The following is a 10,331-nucleotide window of genomic DNA, read 5'->3' as shown; positions in this document are numbered from 1 at the left end:
GGGGGGTTTGTTTGTTTGTTTACTTAAATCAGGAACAAAAGCTTCCTGTTTTCATGCAATTGATGAATATAATTATATTTGTTCTGTATTTTGAGGGGGGGTAATTTTTTTTTACTGTGAAAAAGAAACCTATGGTTCCTTTCTGAAGTTAATATTTCTAAGTTGAAATGTAAATAATTTGAACTATTTTAATTTTCATCTCATTAAAATGCACAAAACACATTTCTAAGGATGAAAATATTTCATTTTTTTATCAGATTGATAAAACAGTTAATTGTGATTGCATATAAAACTTTAAAAAAGTTTTCTTGCTCCTCTCCAAATCATTCCTGTTTTCACAAGTACTCTCTGTCCCCACCTAACATCATTATCATTTATTTATTACAGTAACAAGTGATAAAAAAAATTAAATTGTTAACCAAAGATTTTGTTTCTCTTCCCCCAAAAGGATTGTAGCCTTATAATCTCCATTTTAATTGGAATTTCTGATCAGTCACCATTTGCATGCATTTTCCTATAAGCCTCCATTCCTACTTTTCCAGCACTGGCCTGAGCTCAGAATATATACAAATTAAAAATAAGAATGAGGAAATGAAGTTCTGCCAAACCTACCCTGTGTACATGGAAATTATGCTCCTCAAAGTTTTACATACTGAAAAAATATGGGCTGGTTTTCATGGAAACTATATCTCTGCTTAATTTCAAATTCCCCCTCTGGTGTGTGGTGCCTTAAATAAAAGTCTCCAGATTTTTTCATGTGGAGAAACAAATACCTCTTCCCCCTTTCTCTCTCCCATCCCAGGAAATATCTGGCCCAATTTTTTGTTGAAATGTTCTGAAAAATGCTCACCCTGAAACCATTACTGCAGCTCTTAAAGTTCATTGAAGTAATAAGTTATTGAAAATAGTAGCCTAGAAAAGTACAAATTCCACAATGAGGAGAGCAAATTTTGTTAACAGTCATTTATAATGACATATTATCTGTATTTGAATCTCTTGGAAAAAATCAGAACATTCCTCATTGAGAAAATTTTGGTACTTAGAAGAAAAGGAAAAGTGGCACCACAAGAAGTTTTTTACTACATGTGCTAAAGTTGATTTCAGTCAATTTAATGTGCTTAAGACTTATTCTGTAATTAATGACACTCATGACACCAAATCCCTTTGATGAACTCTGCTCTTGTTGTTATGGTATCATGGCCTTTCTCATCTGAAGAAGTAGACAAGAAACTACAGAGTATGGAAGAATCTTTTGTCTTAATTATGAATGAACACTCTACTGGACTATTTCAAACCATTTAAAGTAAATCTTTATTCTTGTCCATCTCTCTTGTCTCTTTTTAATTTCATATTTTTTCTCATTATTGCCTGGAAACTTTGCTATCAGTATGAATAATTTTAAATAAGCCCTTTTCTTTTGACTGGTTAATATATTCATTTCTAAGTTGATTGTAGACCTAGCAACAGTAGTTCCTTTCTAACAAAAAAAAAGCAAAAAAAAAAAAAAAAAAAACCCAAACCAACCAGATTTGTCTGCCTATTTCAGCATACTAAGTGGAAAACATTTGGTTCAGTAATTATAACTGATTTATTATAAAACTCAAATGTACTCAGATAAAACATATCCATTTTCCAGCATGTGGACATTGATGTTTCATTGAAATGGAAACTCCTGCTTCCTACAGTCTGCTGACATTGTTTACAGGTATTGCATGATGTTATTGAAAAGAATAGTGTTGTTTATATAAGCAGAATCACTGTGTGCAAAATAGTCTCATATCTATGTGTGCTTACTGATCCAATATGAGCCTGCTTACTGCAGGCTACAGTATTTGGTCCATGATTATCAGCATTCAGCTGGCAATTTGATTTAGAAAATATAGCTTGAAAATAGCTTCATTTCACATATATTGCTTTCTGACTTCTGCTGTGATTGCTCAGCCAGAGTCCAGCTGTGGAAATGTTAAAACTATTCATCAGGTATGAATATTCACCAGAGTGGTATTCCTATTTTCCTACACATCACTGGGATATCAGACACAACTGTTAAGTGAGAGGTGGGAATAAACCCTCCAACTTTCTTAAAAAGTAAAATTCCCCACATCAGGCACATCAGGCAGCTTGGTGAAATACACCTGTGCAGTTGAAAGGCAATAGCTTCTGGGTCCTCCTAATGCAGCTTTATTCAATGTGAAATTTGTCATATCAGTGGATAAGTCTGAAAGAAAATGGTAATCCCAAATAATTACAAAACCATTATTCAGGCTTCCCAGTTCCTGAAAATAGTTTAAAATCATGAAGACTTTTTAAAAGGAATTATTTATACTTGCTTTCATAGACCAAACTCTTTAGGGACTAAATGACAAATTAAAACATGCTGGTTTTTAATAGATGTTGAGACTGATGAGTAATCAGAGGATCTGGAGCTTCAAATAAGCCAATAAACCACAAAAACTTGTAAAATTGAAGCTAAAACGGTGAAACTGCTTTGCCATAAATGTTCATTGACTTCAGCAGGAATCAGATTTGGGTCCAACCAGAAAGAAAGGCATATTATTTCCAAAGCTAATTTTGTAACCTTTACTAATTTCATACCCACATGTCCTGTTGAGTTCAAAAGATGACACAGGGTGAAAACTGTGTATCTTGCATTCTAAAAAAAAAAAAAAAAAACAACGCAGGGTGAATGAAGCTTACTGCTTCCAGCTGTGCAGTTCCTGACAGTGCATCACGCATGATGCTCCTCAAGGCTGACTCCTGGCACCAGACTCACAGTTGGCATAAGCCAGTGCAACTGTACAGATTTTTCTAGAGCTACAGTATTTGACATCAGCTAAAGATAAGGTCCATTAACTTCCTATTGTCTCTAGAGCATCTGCCCATAGGTTTCCCCTGATATATATTCATATGGTAATGGAGTTAATAAAGAAGTCATTATACTACAACTGAAATATTTCAAAGGTTGTCTAACGCTATTCAACACAAATATAATCCATTCTGTGGTAGAAGTGCTGTGCACAGCCTGTATGTCATTGATGTCCTAGGCATTTCTTTTATACCTGCATTGTCTAAGAATATTCTTTAGGACAAAATTTAACTCCTATTGAACGTTTGTCTGAGGAGAACAATAAAAAAACAAGCAAACGGACAACCAGTTCAGACCTAAAACATTTTCCTTGTGTTACCTGGAATGAATGAAAGAAAAAGCACTGCTTTAACAACTATGGGTTTAACGTAGCTCTTTATCGCTTACTTTTTTGTTGTTGTTGTTGTTCAGATACATGAATCTGCTTTTAGAAGTAAAAAAAAATATGTGCCTGGTTCCATTAGCATGAATTTGCAGATTTCACCAAGTTAGGCAGGAGTGTTGATCTGTTTGAGGGTAGGAAGGCTGTACAGAGGGATCTGAATAAGCTGGATCAACTGATGTGAGGCCAATTGTGTGAAGTTCAATAAGGAAAAATGCTTGGTCCTGCACTTGGGTTACAGCAACTCCATGCAACACTACAGGCTTGGGGAAGAGTGACTGGAAAGCTGCCTGGCAAAAAAAGGACCTGGAATTATCGTTTGACAGCGGAATGAATATGAGTCAACAGCATGCCTGGGTGGCCAAGAAAGCCAATGGTATCCTGGCTTGTGTCAGCAGCCCCCCCCCCCCCCCACCTTCCCTGCTCCCAGAGGGATGAGGAGGAGTATTGAAAGAATGTAACTCCCGTGGGTTGAGATAAGAACAGTCCAGTAACTAAGGTATAACACAAACCACTACAGCTAACACCAATAATAATAATGATAAGAGAAAATAACAAAGGAAGAGAATACGATACCACCTGCAGAAACAAGTTTGACCCAGAAGGCTCCGTGCCCTTCCAGGTAACTCCCAGTTACCTCCCCAGGCATGACGTGCTGTGGTAGGGAATACCTCTTTGGCTAGCCTGGGTCAGGTGTCCTGTCTCTGCTTCCTCCCGGCTTCCTCTCCTCCCTGGCAGACCATGAAACTCACAAAGTCCTTGGTCAGACTAAACATTACTGAGCAGCAACTAAAACCATCGGTGTTATCAGCACTGTTCCTAGGCTGAAAGTCAAACGACAGCACTGCACCAGCTACCAAGGAGAAAAATTGACTGCTACTGCTAAACCCAGGACATATGGAAAGGGGTTTAAAAGTAAAACACAAAAAAAAAGCTTAATGTTTTTCAAAAGAATACCAAAACTTAACTTTGCCATCAATTAAAAAATAAAATCAAGGAGCATCTCTGACTGCTTAAGTGTTGTGACATAATTTTTCACAATCATTCCCAATGAACCTGTGTCATTTTTTATAAATTATTAAACTGCCATGAGAAACCAGAAGTTCATTTCTGAATTAAATTTGCTAACCATTCATTGTCTGTCTTTCCTTTGATGACTATTGAAAAATCTAGAGTTAAGCAGATGCTACACCAAAGATGGTCTGAGTAGAGCCCTGTTTCAGCACATCCAGGTAGTCACATCTGACGTGGACCTGCATTTCTTTTCATGGAAATGATGTGTTTAGGATATCAAGAGGTTAGAAGATCAAGAGACAAAGGGTACCACAAGCTTTTAGCTTTTTTTCCAGCACCTAGCTACTGCACAGTGAAGAAGTAATTAAGCCCTGATTTACCTCAGCTGTTTTTGGACAAATATAAATACACATGATCAAGTCTAGTGGGGTGAATTTTATGTCACGTGCATGAATCTCTCCTGCATATCCTCAGGGTAGACATTGGCACAGGTATGAATGTGTGAGAAGAAGGTGCCATTTAGGACAATTGAGAGGCTAGTCATCTGTATATTTAAGAGATGTCACCTAGACAGGACCAGTTTATGTTCATTTTATATTACTCCCAGTAAATCTACACCAGTCTGGAAGAAAAAAGAAAATGGTGTGGGCTTCAACTTGAATCTGTCGCATAACAATTTTTTAAGTGCCAGAGTAGGGTGATTTCAAAAACATTTTTCTGTCATTTCCATTTGTTTTACCACGTACCAAGTACCTGGCAATAAAATTGTATGTTAGTGATCCTCTAATTTGCTAGGACGTGTGGTGAAATTGAGACCCATGTACTCAGATGTTCTCAGTAAAGGAAGGACACAAGCCTGTCTCATCACGTTTCTTACCTGTGAGCTACATGCAATAATATTGGTTTCTTGTGAACTGAAACCTAACTCAATTTGGCTCAAACAGATGAACAGTCTGGAGAGGACTGAAACTGTATCTGGCTAATCTGGGTAAGAAGCTATCAAATAATTGTATATATCAAACAAGCTAAAAAAATGTACACTAAAATAATAACACTGTAGTTCAGGGAGCACCAATGAGATTTTTGAAAATATAGAAGTCCCATTTCCAAATGAGTTTTACTTACAGACAATCATTAATCCTACTGAAATCCAAAAGGACTAAAGCTGGATTGATTTCAGTGGGAGTTAGTCACTTCTTTGAAAATCTCATTAAAGTACTTGTCCAAACCTTTACACTCCCAACTTAAATGCTTTTAACATTTGGCTGCTAAGTCCCTTTTCAAAATGAAGGCTTAGTCTCTGAAACTACATAGACTTAGATTGTTAAAGATATTTATTATCTTCCACTGATTTCAGTGGAAATGAGAAACCTAGACACCTTTCAAAATGCTGATAGCTATCAAAGCTAAACTTAAAAGCAGTTAGGTTACAAAAAGGATTTGTAACATCTGAGGTTATATAGCCTGTTTCCCTGACCATCATTTTTCTCACTTTGCAATAAAAGCAGTATTCTTCTCTAAATTAAGTCATTCTTTCCTATGTTTGTGTACCAAACATACATACTGCGCTAAAGCAACAAGGACAGAAAGAAATTTTCTAACTGGGAGAAATGCATGGTGACTCAGAGTAGTAAGCTTTGCCATTTCATCTGACATGTCTAATGGCTCAGAAGCACATTGCAGTCCAACATGCAGTGACTACAATGACTCAGAATCAGCATACAGTACCACTGCATGACACACTGAGCAGCTCAGAGCAATAGGCTGTGCTGTTGCATTCCAGGGGTTCACAAATATAGAGACATTTCTCTCAATTTTTCTTTACTGTGGGAAAAAAAATTAAAAAATAAAAAAATTGAGAGGGTTGGAAAGAAGGATGGATCAGGGTTCAGTGTCAATGTTCCAGCAGAATTCCAGGTCATGGTGCACGTTTTGCATGTGACCTGATCACTCAAGAGCTGCACTAATTTGTGGAGAATTTGGGATTGCTCGTTTATACTGATTTTGGAAAGATTTCTTTTTAATGTACAATTTCTGCAAAATGCTTTGTGGATGCCTCAGTTTCTTTTGGAAAATAAAATCTAGATTGAATGAAGCACCTTAGAAGATATTTCATTTCTTGGCTTTTAAAATCAATATTTTTCACACTGTCATGAATATTTTTTATAGAAGCCTTGGCAGCTATTTTTGTTCATTATAATTGTGGCTATAGGTGAAGATGGAGCACCTTTCTCTCATTATTAAGAGCTTAGTAGCCCTGAGCTAAAGGCTGCAATTCTTCATGTCACTACCGTGGTGGCAAATAAGATTTTCTATTTAGTTTCTAGTAACCTCATTTGTCAAAGAGACTGTATTTCAAGTTTATATAGATTTAAGGCAAACAAAACTGGACAGTTAAATGTTTCTTTTGTCATAAACTGAATTAATCCATTAGCAAAGAATGAAACTAACGGAACATTAACATTGCTGATATGCTGGCTTGTTTCAGACTTTGTGTAAAGAAGGTTTTATGAAGTTAATATAAAAGCTAAATCATCTTTTTATTAATGACAGTTTCAGCATGCTGCTGGAACACTCTCATACACAGACATGAGCTTCACCCAAATTATGCTTATATTTTTCTCCATGGATTTTTTTCCCCTTTCTTTACATTTTATGTTTTTAATTGTGTGTGTGTGTGTGCATGTGCATGTGTGCATGTACCCAACAATCAGGAGTGTGGATCACACGAAATCTGGCACAGATGCTTAAAACACTTCAACAGAAGAGTTCTTTTAAAAAGACAGATCTGTTCTCAAGGTTTTCTTGTGGGATTTTTGTGGGTTGTTTTGTTGTATTTTCTTTTCTCTTCTTAATTTTCCCCATTTTTTCCCGGTAGCAGTTGAGATAGAAGAGGTCATGTTAACAGATAAGAAATGCTAACTCCCTCTCAGTCTTCATATGAGATGCCTTTTCTGCTCAGTGACTAACCCTCACTTCAATGGATAGCACACTCTAAGGGGCTCTGGCTGAAGCTTCTAATCAATTCAAGTGTAGAAATCTGACTGAAGCACTTTCGTACACACTATCTTAGCCAATGCTATTTTCCAGCTGCTTTAGATTATCCCGGCTGAAACTCTAAACCGCTGGTTTTAGCTGCAAGTTGGTGATTTGATGGGATTTCAAATTCAGTGAAAGTATGAAATTGCAAATTACCCACAAAATGAAATTAGCATAGCCTGCGTATCACCCAGTGTACTGTGCTTTCTTTCCCCCTTCTCTCACATCTGTTTCTCCTCTTTTAGGATTCTTGATTATCATTGGAAAACTTGGGGTAAGACAGTACTTTTCACATCACAAAGCAAACACGCTGGGGTTCCCAGTGGCTACTGTCGATTTGGCATGCTGGAAAAGGACATGAGATTATACAGTGATTTTTTTCTACGATGCTCCTGTTGAGCACAAACAGTGAAAAAGGCTCCAGAATTTATAGTAAAGTTTGCAGTTCTGAATAAAGCTGTATCAAGTCCCATCACAGAAAAGGCTACAGTAACAACTATTTCTTATGTTGCATCAGAGTGGGGAAATTCATGACCCCTGAAGTTCTTTTGAACACTTTCTGGCTATGCTTTGTAGACAGGTTTTCATCTATTTCAAGCTTATTCTTCCTTTTCCTGACCATACTGCTTTCAGTCTTTCAACACGCTCATTGATTCAAATTTAAAAAAAAAAAAAAAAAGAAACTTTTATTTTGTGCATATCTTCTTAATTCCTCATTATCTTGATGACAGAAAAAAATGAAAATAAAACTTTAAGAGATGATGTTTGCATTGTATGTTTTAGAATAGCTCTGCATATTTATTAAAAAATATTTATTGTTTAAGTGTCATATGATAGACTGATTATTTTTGTACTTTCATTTTTGTTTCTTCTCAAGAACTGAAGCATTAATTACCAGACTTAAAAATCCATTCTGTCACTTACTAAACATTAACAAAATTATTAGATTTCTGTAATAGAATGATATTTGATTTTGGTCATTATTGTTAAAAATAGTATTTTCTTGGCAACAGTAGTCTGAAAAATGAGTCTCAGATGAAGAAAGTATTTTGTTTTCAGGTTTGAATTCTGATTAAAAAAATTTATCTAATGTTATATCATTTCTGTAAAGCTGTTTGACCTGACTGGTTTAATAAATTTTGCTGTTGCATAACTAACAAAATAAAAAGAACAAATCAAATTTTTCACATACCTTTAACAATCCTTTTTTAAAATATGTTTTAAACCTGAACAACTTGCCTAGCTATTTTCTTGTAGCAAAAGTTGCTGCTATTCTATAATATCAGCAAAATATTGCTTTTTTCCACTACTCCATTTCTAACTTTCTATCGGATTATTTGCAAACTCAAATACTTTAAAGCCAAGAATAATCTCTATGGGCATCAAAAATCTCACCTAAACTCATTTTGTTATTATAAAAATGTATGGAGAAATGTGCTTCAATCAAAACAAAATAAAGTGAACATTGATTTATCAATAGATTTTTTTATTTATACATATTATAGTTATTATTTTGATTTGGTTACTAAGGTTACATTCCTACAAAGATATTGACAGTGGCCACCTGTATTTCATGTGAAATTCCACAGATTTAATCAGTTTTGTGTGTGCTGAAGAACCATTATTGCTATTTTTATCAACAGTGGTAATAGATGGACTGTGACTTAAAAAGTACCTTTTTATAGACAAAAAGAACATGTACTCAATTTCCATAACCTTTAACCAAAGGAAGAATTAATCTGGTCATTCATACCCTTTTCTTTTCATGACTTAAAAATCTTTCTGAGAATCAAAGGTTCCAGGCTTGTTCTCTGCTAGCTGAGTGAATAGCAGGTTTTCCCCAGTGTTCACTGGGCACATCTTCCTTTCCTGAGCCCCATTGTCTTGGGTTCACCAGTAGCAGTCATTTTTTTCTCCTTCTTATTAGTAGCTGGTGCAGTGCTGTAGTTTTGACTTTTGGCCTGGGAACAGCACTGATAACACCAATGTTTTTATTTACTGCTCAAATATTTAGTCTGGCCAAGGACTTCTATAGGGATTGGTCCATGCACTAAGGAATGATATCTTTCTCTCTGTGTGGATGTATATATATGTTTATGTATATAAGAGTGATGGTATATTGAAAATGTGGGATCTGAACATGACATGAATGGTATGGAATAAGGGGTGGATGCTGTCCTGGGTTCAGCAGCAGCAGTCATTTTTTCTCCTTCTTAGTAGCTGGTGCAGTGCTGTTTTTGACTTTCAGCCTGGGAACAGTGCTGATAACACCGATGTTTTTAGTTGTTGCTCAGTAATATTTACTCTGACCATGGACTTTCTGAGTCTTGTGACCTGCCAGGGAGGAGGGGAAAGTGGGAGGAAGCAGAGACAGGACACCTGACCCAAACTGACCAAAGAGGTATTCCATACCACAGCACGTCATTCCCAGGATGTGAACTGAGAGTTATGTGGAATGGCTGGCTCACTATCAGGCTGCGTATCAACAGGCAGTATTTTATTCTATTCTCTTGTTATTTCCCTTATCATTACTATTATTGGTGGCAGCAGCAGTGATTTGTGTTATACCTTAGTTACTGAGCTTCTCTTTTCTCAACCCATGGGAGTTACGTTCTTTTGATTCTCCTCCCTGTCCCTCTGGGACTGGGGGGAAGAAAGGGGGAGGAGTGAGCAAGAGGGCTGCATGATTCTGATTTACAGCCTGGGCTTAAACCACGACACCCATGATGCCGAGGTATAGAGAATAGTACGCAGCTGGTAGGGAGGCAGACTTTACCACCTTTCAGGGGTTTGCACAGCAGAGTGCTAAGGCCTGGCACCTCTTATGCCACTCACAAAAGCTTCATTCACTGTGGGTAAGGAAAGCATTGTTTTCACTACTAGACATGGATAAAAGCATAAATTTCAAAGAGGAAAGAAACTTACAGTAGATAATATAACCAAATACATTCCTAGCTTTTATTGAAGCAGTAAGAATATTCTCTACCAGCTTTAGTTTCTTGGTTATCTTTACTTCAGATTAAAAACTTG

This window comes from Neopsephotus bourkii, unplaced genomic scaffold (genome assembly GCF_033783945.1).
Source record: "Neopsephotus bourkii isolate Nb327-2 ecotype Australia unplaced genomic scaffold, CSIRO-AGI_Nbou_v1 NB_1511, whole genome shotgun sequence".
Taxonomy (NCBI): domain Eukaryota; kingdom Metazoa; phylum Chordata; class Aves; order Psittaciformes; family Psittacidae; genus Neopsephotus; species Neopsephotus bourkii.
Note: the sequence above shows the minus strand (reverse complement) of the source record.